We start from the raw sequence: 11,964 nt of genomic DNA on the forward strand, positions 1-11,964 counted from the left end.
TTTTATGGGAGATATTAATGGCAATTCCATTATTTAAATCCAATCAATGCAAACTGCATCCCCCTCCTCTATTGTACTGAAGCCAAGTAGTGGGGGGGGGCACTTTTGACCAAGCAATAGAAAAAAAAGGTTCAATGACCTTGCTCACATCTCAGTGCTGCAGAGAGATAACCGCGTAGGAAAAAGGATTCAGTTTCTCTCCTTTTCTCCTGTAGAGGAGGGAGGTTTTTAATTCCATTGGCCTAGGAAAACATAAAATTCTTCTCTCGCATTTGTTATGAGTTGTCTGAGTGCTGCCAGGGCTACTCAGCATCATGGCTTTGTAGATGGAGCTGCTGTGGGTGTGACCTACAGCTTACCAATTGAGGAAACAAACATACTATGATCCAGCTCTTCTAGGAACTGGCTTCAGTGGCCTACAAAATAGCTTATCTTTAGTCCACACAAGTGGAGATTATTTACGCCCAGAAGAGAGAAAAAATCAGACAAGAAAAAGAAAAAGACAGACAGAAAGACAGAAAGAAAGACACAAAAACCAAGACAGAAACTGAGTAGTCCAGGCAGTCAGAGAAGCCTCTAAAGAAAACACACACCTACATGGTCTCCTTGCTAGAGGCACCCTGTTCCCACAGACGTCAAGTGAACGTATGTGTGATCTGTGATACACAGAGCTGGGGGCTTGCATCAGCTGTGGAGAGCTGGGAGAGCCCACCTAAGCACTAGAAACAGGAAACTACAACAAAGAGGGCTGTCTTCTCAAACCTAAGCCTGTGACCCGGAGTTGGCAAGATTCTCACTTGCCACTCCTCTGTCTCCTCTAGAACTTGGCATCCCCTCCATGGACACCCCTCCTGTGGAATACCTGGCTGTTTGTTCAGAGTCACTTTTCCACTAAGCTGCTCTGGTCACGTGTCCATTTTCCTGGCTCCGTGGGAGCCAGAGTTTTGCTTGTGGGTACCTCATCAGTTGCCAAACTCACCCCTATACCCCCTGCACCCTGCCAAAATGAGACCTTATCATTAATGTAAATGCACTTCTCTCTGGAGGCTGCCTCGGAGATAGATTCAACAGGACAGGATTCTGAACACACTTCAGTGTGGCAGGAGATACAGGGCTTCTGATTCACCCTGCCTTCAGAAGCATCTGGAGATGAGCTGTTCTCTATTTCCACTCAAAACAAAACAAGGGAAAATGGGCTTAAATTGCAGCAAGGGAGATTTAGGTCAGATAGAAGAAAACCCTGCAGGAGTAACCGGAATGGGACTTTGGGAGCTGATGGAATTTCTTTCCCTGGAGATCTCTGGGCGGAGGCTTCAGTGTCAGAGACAACCCATCCCCAGGGCTCGCTGGCGATGGAGGAAAAAGATGGTTGGCTAACAAGTCCGCCTCTGAGCAGGCTTCTCCTCCAAGAGCACCACTTAGCAGCCCAGAGAACCCCTCACTGAGAACCAAAGACATGTTGGATGTGAACATGTCTGTCACTGAGCATCTATCCCTGGGCGTTCTTGGGTTGCCCTCTCTGCTGTATCCTACAGGAATGCCATGCCCTTTGCCTGGGGACAAAAGTCAGTTTCTCTCATTCCTACTAGTGGGGCTGAACAGTGTCCTTGGCCCTATCTGTAATATAGTTCCCTTCCTTGTCCACCTAGTCACAGCCGAGGCACACCAAGTTCTGTCCCAGTGGGCAGGAGTGAGAATTCCCTAGCCTCCACAGAACCCACTAAGCTGGAGAGAGAGAGGAAGTGCTAGCCTGGAGCAAGCCTCTGCGCCTGCGCACTCAGATTTGGAGATCTACCCTCTCTTCTGTATGGCAAGAAACAGGCAGATGGTTTCACATTTACTCCCAGGCTATTCCTAAGGAGGCTGGGAGACAGGTTTGCCGCAGCCCGTAGCCCACGTGTGGGAATTTTAGATGTGGTTTCACGTAGGTGACACTCTCTGCTCCATTTCCTCTCTTACGGTTGTTCTCACTCCTATTTTTGATTTATGATGTCTTAATGGGTCCCTCTGTGTCCCCTGAATTCTTTTCTAGAACCAAGGAAGGATTGGGGGAGGGAGAATTGTCGGTGTTGGATGCTCTTTCCTGGCTGGGAGCTGGGTCCAGCTTTTCCAGGCCCCAGGAATGAAGGTGGAAGCTTCCTTTCTAAGACACTCATGGTAGAAAATTACAGGCAATTGGAATACGTCATGGAGAGGCAGAAGATGTCCAGCGTAGAACTTACACCCCCATCCTGAAGGCAAGGGGCTCAGCAGCAGGCAGGGGATATGCCACTGTGGTAGCCTGATCATCAGGGCAGGGCCAGCACCTCCCAAGAGGCAACACAGTCCAAAGGTGGGGGTAAAGGGGTAGGAGTAGGAGTGGGGGGCTCCAGCTGCTTTAGGCTCTTCTAGATAGAAGCAAGTGATCTATTCGCCTTCACGCTGTTCAGTCCTAACCACCCACCCTGCTGGCTGCAGGAGGAGAGGTTCAAAGATCAGGAGGGACCTCACACGGGGCTGGTTAGTGCAGCTATTGAGAAAGAAGCGAGTCTAAAAACCACTGTGTCCACCTTTATCACACAGCCTGGCTGCAGAGGTCTGTGCAGCATTCCAGAAGGGTAGCAATTACATATCTATCATCCCACCCTGTTCCTTGGAGCAAACAGCTCAAGATTCCTGCTGCTCGAGAAGCCTGGTGAGAACGCTTTGTAAGTCCAGGCCTTGGGAAGGATCCTGTCCACTGCACCATCATCTAGGAGGAGGAAGAAGGGGGTCTATTAGCAGTGAGGGTAGAACCCTGAGGGTCTTTGGCAGATCTTTGAAGTGGCCCTGAAGATACAGGGTAGAGCCAGCTCTGCAGGTAGGATGATAGATCAGGCGGGGGGGGGGGCCACTTTTCATAAAGCTAACCTGGTCCTAATCAGCAATCACAGCTAGAACTCAGGTATATGGTACAGTATAGATCACACACACACAAACACACACACACACACACATATATATGTGGGTATATATATATATGTATGTGTGCATATACACACATGTGCCTGTATATTTATGTATATGTGTATATACATATATGTATGTGTATGTGCATGTATATATATGTATATATATGTGTATGTATATACACATATATGTATGTGTGTACACATATGTACTCTTTGCCCTGAGCACAGCCAGAGGCTGTCTTTGCCCAGTGGGTAGAAAACAACATGCCTGTTAGAACATGGAGATTCCAGTCTTTGTGTCCTGAAGAAATCCCCTCCCACCTCTTCCATGGTGTTTCTAGTTTGGCCTCCAAATACAACCAATATGCCTACATAATTACCCAACCAGGCTGGTGAGTCTATACTGGTACCTCTTGGAATCCAACCCAGTCAGGGGGCGGGAGGGGGATGGGCTTCCCATGCTCACTCTCTCACTGGGGAGTCTCAGGTCACAGGGAGACAGGGATAGAGAGTGAAAGTCATTGGAGGGCATGAGACACTCGGGCCAGTCCTGACAGCTCTCATGTCATGGGATCCTGGATCCCAGAACAAAGCTCTGGTAAAATGGCTGACAAGTTACTCAACACCTCACCCTGACCTCAGCTTATCCCTCTGTAAAGAGCATGGCAGGACTGACACGGACGGAGTTAGTGGTGGGATGGGGTGTTCGCATGCAGCACCCTTTCGCCACAGAGACTGTCTCCTGCCCGAGCTCAGAGGCAGGGAACACCTTTGGGTGGGTAGCAAAGGGTGATTTCAAAAAGGGGGCCAGGTCTGAGCAAGATTCTTGGGGACAGGCAAAGACACTGTGGGGGTGAGCAGGGAACTACCCTTAGGGAGAGAACCTCCTCGTGGCCACACCTCCGCCCTGCCAAGCCTCGTTTAAAAGGATTATTGTTTATTGGCAGCTTATTCCATCTCTCAGATTATGAATTATTTACCAGATAATGACTTCATAATTGTAAATGAGAGATGCCCCCAAGGACATGCTGACATATCCTCTAAAGCCACAGTGCTAATTGTGGCAGAGTCCCAGAGGCTCTCATGGGGTCATAACCAGTGTCATCACTCCGAGGGACAGAACCTGACAAGCCCTTGGGGAGCCAGTGACTCCAACCTCTCATGATACAGGTAGAGAAAATGGGCTCCAATCAGTGGGGAGGGATGCGCTTCCATGGGGGATGGCAACTGCTTGGTATCCCTGTGTGTGGAGGAGGGCCACCGTCACCTCCTAGACACAGAGGTTGCCAGATGACATGGCAGCAGGATGACTAATTAGAGGACACCCGTGGATGGACACATCCAGAACACCTTCTCTGAAGGCTTTTGGTCCTGAAGAGAGCAGGAGTTAGGCCCCCATGCTCTGCCCTGCCCCTTAGACTAACGACAAGTCCCTATATAGTGCCATACTTTGGGCACGAGTCCGGATATTACTTTGTAATGTCACATCTTCTAATCCTTACGTACACCCATGAAGTAGACACTTTCAGAGCCCCCTACTTACAGCTGAAGCAACGGAGGCTCGGAGGTTACACACTATGCTGTGAGAGGAGGCAATGCTGGCCTTTGAATCCAGACAGTCTGGGACTGACAGCTACACTCCTACCTTCTGCAGCTTACTACAAATGGATCTTCAATGACAGAATGGACAGGTGCATGACTGTAGAACACACATTTCTAAATGTGGCGTGAATGTATCCTGAGGGCCTGGGTTACAACAAACTTTGGGGAGACCTTCCCAACTCCTAAACCATGAACCATCTTTCCAAATCTTCTTTGTGCCACACCCCTGGCAGTGTCCCTGAGATGGAGTTCCAGCCACCGCCCTCAAGAGGGTTCTGTAATGTGATGGGCCCAGGGCCCAGTACTGGTGAGCATGTCTACAATCAGTTGTTCCCAGTGCATGGGCTCTGGCTCACCTTGGCAGGGTTACCCTCAGATGCCTAGAGCAGGCCGGCAACTAGATGAGGAGCCAGGTACCCAGCAAATAGCAGAAGGCCCACAGCAGCACCGAGAAGAGCCGAGGGCTGAACGGGTGCCGGGAGTGCCCCCGCATCACGAGAGGAAGGAGTTTTCATGAGAAGCACTCTGCTAGGAAAGATGAGATACTTGGGTTTAAGAGGACAAAGTGCTTCAAGGAGTACATTAGCCCAGGAGTCAGGACTGTAGCAAAAGCCATCAGTGGCTGGCAGGCACGAGGCAGAGTTCTCTCCTTGGCTCTCAATGTGTCAGGAGCTGCACCTATGTGCGTGCCTACGGAAGATGGCAGGGCACTCCAAATGCATGTTCGAAAGCCTCAGAACTGGTGCTAAATAAATAATCACACTATTTATTCTGGGATGGAGAGGAAGGTACCGCTCTATGTGCTAATGGGAGGGTGGGGCTCCGGAGCTGGCTGGGCTGCCTCATGCATGCACATCTGAAGAATTTCTCTGTGTTCTGATTTTATTTCCCACGGTCAGCATCTGCCTGGGTACCGGAGGGGAAGGGGCAGGGGTGGGTTAATTGTTACCTCTGTGTTGTCATTCGTTTACTTTGTAAAAGCAGAAATAGGCTTTTAATGATTTCTCTCTCTTTTTTGTTGTTGTTGTTGCTGTTGCTACCTTACGAACCAGATGCTTTTATCTAAATGAGTTGCTACAAATCAAAGGAAAGGCCCATGAGAGTTGCTAGGCTGCTTCTGAGTTACATGGGTGGGGAGGCAAGCTTATGCTCTGTGAATGAGGCTTAAACATCTCCATCCTCTCTGCATCCAGCTTGCTTATAAGTGAGAGTAAAAATACCAACTGGCAGCTGTAACGGATGAGCTTCCGAGTGGCCTAGATCAGAGGATACAGAAAGCAAGCATCATGGTCTCCGGGCTGTGATGGCATCTCTGCTTCCAATGTAATCTTTGGTTCCTGCAGTATTCCCAGTGCTTAGCATGGTGCCCGGCACTATAGAACCTGCTTTAGAAACATTTGTTAAGCATGTTCTCCCATAGCACTTGGGGTGGGTTCTTGTTGCATCCTGCACATGTTATAACAGTATGCTCGGTTGCTGGTCTCCCTGCAGGAAAGCTCATTAAGGATGGAGCATTGGTTAACGCGATCTGGATAGCAGATAGGGAGTCATACACAGTGTGGCTGCCAACAAGGGCTTCAAGGAACTCAGGAAAGAGAGCTGTGGCAACCTTAGCTTCCCAGTGTTCTGAGTGTGCATCCTGCAGCCTCTACTGCCTCTGGCACTGTCTGTGCCAGGCAGAGGTTACGGTGGAGAGAGTGGAGAGAAATTCAGGGTGATAAAAATTGAAAAGAATATTTTATTTGTTTTAATGAGACAGTATCCAGATATGCAGCCCAGACTGACTTCCAACTCAAGATCCTCTGCCTCCTTGGTACTGGGGGTTTATAGGCATACACTACCAAAACGTATTAAACCCCACTTTTAAGTAGTTTTTAATTATGGGGGAAATCACCTATAGTGGATGAAGATCCACAAATTTAAGAGCAAGGCCACTCAAAAATTCACACCTGGTCCTTTACTTGAGCAATGCTGGCAAGACTACTATGAGGCTAGTCTTTTTTTTTTTCCCAAATTTTGAAAAAAAAGTGTTCCATCTTAGGCACCTCCCAGAGTCCAGGTTGGGGTTGCCTGGAGTCATCTTCACAAAGTGGACAAACTCCCAACTGTTCCCAGCAGTCTTAGTCACTGGCGAGGGTGCCTATAAGCTAAGGAAGGGCACTTAGAAAGTCAAACGTGGACACAAAAACAAACCCTGAGGTTCTCAGAGAAGCTATTTCTAGCCTAAATGACAAACGAGGTTTTGAAGGCAGAAGGAACTGGGATGTGCCCCTTCACCCCACCTGTCACCAGCTAAGTGGAATTCCTATGCACATCGAGGCTCCAAGCTCTCTGGTTCCCCGCAGGGTCTCTCCTGCCTTCTGATGGCCCAGGTATTAGATGGCAGTTTAAATTGGGAACAGCAGCTCAAGCTAGAGACCCATTTAGTGAGAACAATTCAATTAGAACCCCTGGTGGACAGAACCAGGCCTTGAGATAGGTAGAGCTGTCTGGGCCACGACACTGTGCCCTGAGGCTCGCCGACGCTGGCCAGATGGCACGGCTGACCCTTTCCTTACGTGTCCCCTCATAGCCTGCCCTCAGGCTCTGTGGTTCTGCAGTCTCTGGCATGATCTTCTACACTCGCATACCGGTCGGGCCCTGTGCTGGGCCTGTGGAGAAAAGGACAGACCCTGTACTCTAGAATGGTGAGAGAAGGAAGGCGGGGCCCTAATGCAGAGAATACAGACATAGCCAGGGGACGCGGAGTGCCGAGGAGTCCCCAGTAAGACCCACAGGAGACAGCAACAAAGGGACATTATTTCAGACAGGCTTAACTTAAGGACTCTGACAAATAGCTGCGAAGCAGAGACAGAGAGCCCAGCTGGGTGTCAAGTCCAGGGAACAGATGAGGTAGAAAGAACAGAAGGCACTAGAGAGAGAGAAAACCGGGAGGAAAAAAACTTTAGGGCAGTGGTTCTCAACCCGTGGGTCGTGACCCCTTGGGGTCACTTATCAGATAACCTGCAGATCAGATATTTACATTACGATTTGTAATGGTAGCAAAATTAGCGTTAAAAAGTAGTAACAAAATAATTTTATGGTGGGACGGGGGGAGGGGGGGCTGGGTCACCAACACATGAGGAACTGTATTAAAGGGTGGTAGACTTAGGAAGGTTGAGAAGCACTCACTGTCTTAGGGAATGGGGGGAAGGGGAGCCAGAGATCTGCTGCTCCCTGAACCGGGGTGGGGGGCAAGGCTGTGTGAATCTGTAAAGATAACTGGGACCTCACTGAGGTCCTGGGGAAACTTTGAATGGAAAGGCATAGAAGAGAGCATGCAAGAACATGCCATCCAGAGTCAGGGCCCAGCTAAGGCCTGATGAGGAATTGTATCCAGACGGTGGTCAGGAGCACACTGCCCCCTCAAGGGCTCAGACGTCTAGGAGGGGAGGTGGCTATGGATGTCCCCAGAATGAGCCAGGAAAGGCAGCAAGAACACGAGGGAATGGCTGAGAAAGTCTGGTGGACAGCACCACACAGATGTCTTCACGGCCCATCCTTGGGGTAGGGGCCAGAAGATCTAACAGAGACGGACAGAAGCCAGCACAGTGGAAGAGGAACTGGATGCCTCAGGGAAACTAGGCTCCGCTAAGAGGAGAGAGGAGGCTGGCAGGGGACAGAGAGTGGCAGAAGGGCGTCTGCACAGCTGATTTAGGGACAGTGAAGCCATAGTGAGTGCAGGCGCCCATGGCCCACACACGGACAGCCCATTTGCTCTGGAGGCATGTGTTATGATCTTGAGGATACAGAACATGTAGGGCATTTTCCTTGTTGGCGGTGGGGAGGCGGGGGGAGGAGGGTGAGACTTGGAAAAACTGCAAGAGATTGTTCCACAGTCCTAGTGACAAAGGCAAGGGATGTAGCGTAGACCTGTCCTCAGTGCCAGGGAAGACTGGCACTGGCACCTGTTCCAGAGCTCAGAGGTCTGTCTCTACCATCCTTAACCAAATCTCCAATTCTGCACAGACTTGGGTCTCCAGCTCACCACCCCAGTGGCACAAATGCCAGCTTTCTCTCCTACCACTTCTTGGACTCTTCTTATTACTTGGGTGGTTTCCGTCCAGTTTCAGAGAGAAGGCAGCAGCTCTCCAAGCACTGTTTCTGAATCGGCCCGTTTTGTACCAGGACCCAGTGGCTTGGTCCAGGAGTGTTTCTACTGGCCAATAGGGGCCAGAGCGGGCTTCAGCATTTTCCCTTATCCTCTGGGGATATTAGTGGGTATCCTGACCACATATAAAGAGCATATCTGGTGTTGGGCCCATATATGATGGGAACTCACAGAGACAGTCCTGGAATAATATGTTATCTTTAATGGCACTGTCACTGAGTCCAAAGACAAGGCTCTCTGACCCACAGAGAATCCCGACACGGAAGGAACCCAGGTCAGCCTGATGTTCTAAGGTAAGGTTAGAGCATCTGCTGGTCCCAGGCATAAGCCTCCTGACTATCAGTGCTTAAGAACATAGGGCTAGACCAGCTGAGCACTAGCTATCTTGAAACCCTGCACTCTCGCCCCATCCTCAGCCTGCTCCCCTGTGGGCTAAGGTCTTTCCCTTTAGTGGTAGCAACTGTGTGAGTGTTGGCGAGTCCAGCTGCAGCCTCTTCACAGTGGCCAGCATGCGGGGCCTGGCTCGCTGGCAGGTGACAGAACAATGCTGCAGTTGCTTGTCCTAAGATCTATGATGTCACTAGGTAGGCCACAACTTGCCCCTCACCACCACCCCCACTCGCTTCTGGATTGACAAGCCTGAATCTAAATGTAAGGTCAGATCTCTCTAAATTTAACATCAGGAAATGAATAGCTATACAAAGTACATTCTCAGAAATGTATTTTGTGGTACTGGCTACAGTAGATGATTCAAAATATCCTAAAAGTCCACCTCTAGGGCATTAAGTAGGTTATGTATATGTATATAATACAGAAAATAGGAAGCTTTGATAGACGATGATACAGATTTCTAATCACTGAGATAAAATGCTGTCTTAACATTGAGTCAAAATAGCATTTAACAAGTGGTAGTAGGTACAGTGTGATCCCACATATGTGTGCATGCAGGCCTATGTGCCCATTTTATATATGCACATGGGAAAAGATACCAGAATTTTTATCTCTATAGAATTACATCATTTATACAATTTTACATTTCTTCCTATGCATATCTACACATATGTACACATATGGGTTGTTTTGGTGTTGGAGGTTGAATTGGGGTCTGTGTATGGTAAGAACTCCTTCTACCACTGAGCGATCCCCTCAGCTCTGACAGGTATTCTCTTAAAACACATATTTTTCTGATCATAAATTGTAGTAACAAAAATGCTGAACTGTAAGATTTGAAATTTTTTAAACTCCAAAAAGAACAATAACAGCTTTAGGTACTTCAAGGTCACGTCGTTGCTGGTCATACCCAGATCTAAGCCCCTACAAACGCTCAAGATTGAGGCCAAGATGGTGTAGGGGAGCCCTGGGCAGCTATGATTCAGACACCTATGGTCAAACTCTCATGGGCCGTCGAGTAAGGGACCAGCAGTTCCATTTCCCTCTTGCCCAGCCTCTCAGAATGAGAAGATGCTCAGCTTTGTCTAGGCAGGCTGTCCCCCTATCGCAGGTTAGTGACGTAGAGACCTACCTTGCGCCGTCCGTCTCTGGTGAGCTCAGGATTCGTCCCCAGGATGCAAAGGCTTCGACGGCCACCAGCACTTAGCAAAGCATGGGCATAATGAGGGAGCCAGACAGTCTGGAGAGAGAGAGGAGGGAAAGAATGGGGTTGGGGTGGGGAACGACCATCGCTTTGTGTGAACTCTCGATTTCGAGCTCCAGTACCTTAAAGGACCCCCATCCTTAATGAATGTCTCTGCCTCAAGGTTTCCCTTGATATTGACCCTCCTCCTGTGGACCCCCTCAAATAAGGGTACCAAAATCTGCCATAGCACACCCAGATGATGGGGTACAGTGAGCAGTAGCCTCGCATTCTCCACACAGGCTCTCCCTAATCCCCATCACTGAACCATTACCTCAGAACAGGAATAAGAACGATGACACTGTTTCCCACCTAATCCACCCAGAGCCCTTTCAGAAGGAAAAGTCCCCAAGAAATTCTGGTCTTTAATGTCAAAAAGGCCATAAACTCCAGAATTACAATAACAAATCATTACTTCTTTTAGACAATGGGGAAGAGAACCTTGAGGAGGTGAAGAATGGAATCCTTGGAGAGAAATGTTTTAAATATAGATTTAATACCTACTAGGAAGAGGCTATCTATTATGGGAAGGCAGTGTGATTCCTTGTGCACTCTTTCAAACGTAATATATGAGAAAGCCATCGCCATGACGGGCAATGGCATCCTCCCTGCAAAAGTGCAGGACTGTCATTACCTGGGAATCAATACATTTTTTTTAATGGAATGTATCATTATCAATTGATTTTCCTTTTTCCTCTTAGCACTCCAGGGTCCTGGCTAGCTGGAGAAAGCTTTAATGTGGTATGAAGGATTTGGACAGGTAAATAAGTTATTGTAAACGAATCCCACCTCATGGCCAGCTTCTGACGACACGACAGGCCATTTGCTGATCCTCTCTACCTAAGCTTTTTCAGCTGCTTCTGACAGGGACACCCGTGAGCCATATCAAATAGCCATTTGAAAGCTGAAGGTGGCAGAAATATTACTTTTCCCAAGGACAGAGTGTTCTCTTTATGATTAAGAAATAACCTATGTGGGGAGGCAAAGTGAGCCAAGGTCACCATTTAATTCTGACACTGAGCCAAAGTCGTGAATACATTTCCTCCACCAAGCCAGTGTGACGCATGCGGAGACATCGATCACTCCAGCCACAAGGTATTGGCAGCAATGGTGATTGGAAGATCAATGAATTTCTGGGAAAGATCCTGAGCAGATAGGTGTTGGTGAAGAGAGGTCTAGAAGACAGTGGTCACGCTGATTTTAAGTTCTCAAGAACCTCGTTCATTAATTCATTCATTCATTCACTATTTTTTCAATTCATTCAATGACTACTGAGTGCCTGAAGCCTAATAAGGTCATTTTCTAGGCAATGGAAATGCATGAATAAACAAAACAAAACATATCACTCCCCTCATGAGGTCCATGGTCTAATGGTTAGAAACAATGAACCTAATAGGTGAAAACTGTTTTAGGAGAAAGTGAGTACTATTTGTAAGGATGGAGTAGAACAGGTTGGGAGAGGATGCTATCTGGGAACTGTTGTACAATTTCAATAGAATGTGTGAGGTCAGTGTCACAGGAGGTGACATTTGTGGACATATCGGAAGGGAATGGGAATGGGTCCCAGGAGTCTAGGGCAGAGGGGTGAAGGAGTGTGAAGTGTCTTGGGGATAGGGACATCACTTTAAGAACAATGAGAAAGTTTCTGT

At 48.4% G+C, this 11,964-nt stretch overlaps 1 protein-coding gene across 1 annotated transcript in view; it reads right to left on the reverse strand.

Moving 5' to 3' along the window:
• Nucleotides 1–10,309, reverse strand: part of Klhl29 (kelch like family member 29) — a 210,924-nt gene extending 200,615 nt beyond the window's left edge. Inside the window, 1 exon segment of the mRNA XM_038320239.1 lies at nucleotides 10,205–10,309. The gene's annotated coding sequence lies outside the window, so the exon portion shown is untranslated.
• Nucleotides 10,310–11,964: the final 1,655 nt, after the last annotated feature.

Source organism: Arvicola amphibius, chromosome 2 (assembly GCF_903992535.2).
Source record: "Arvicola amphibius chromosome 2, mArvAmp1.2, whole genome shotgun sequence".
Classification (NCBI taxonomy): Eukaryota; Metazoa; Chordata; class Mammalia; order Rodentia; family Cricetidae; genus Arvicola; species Arvicola amphibius.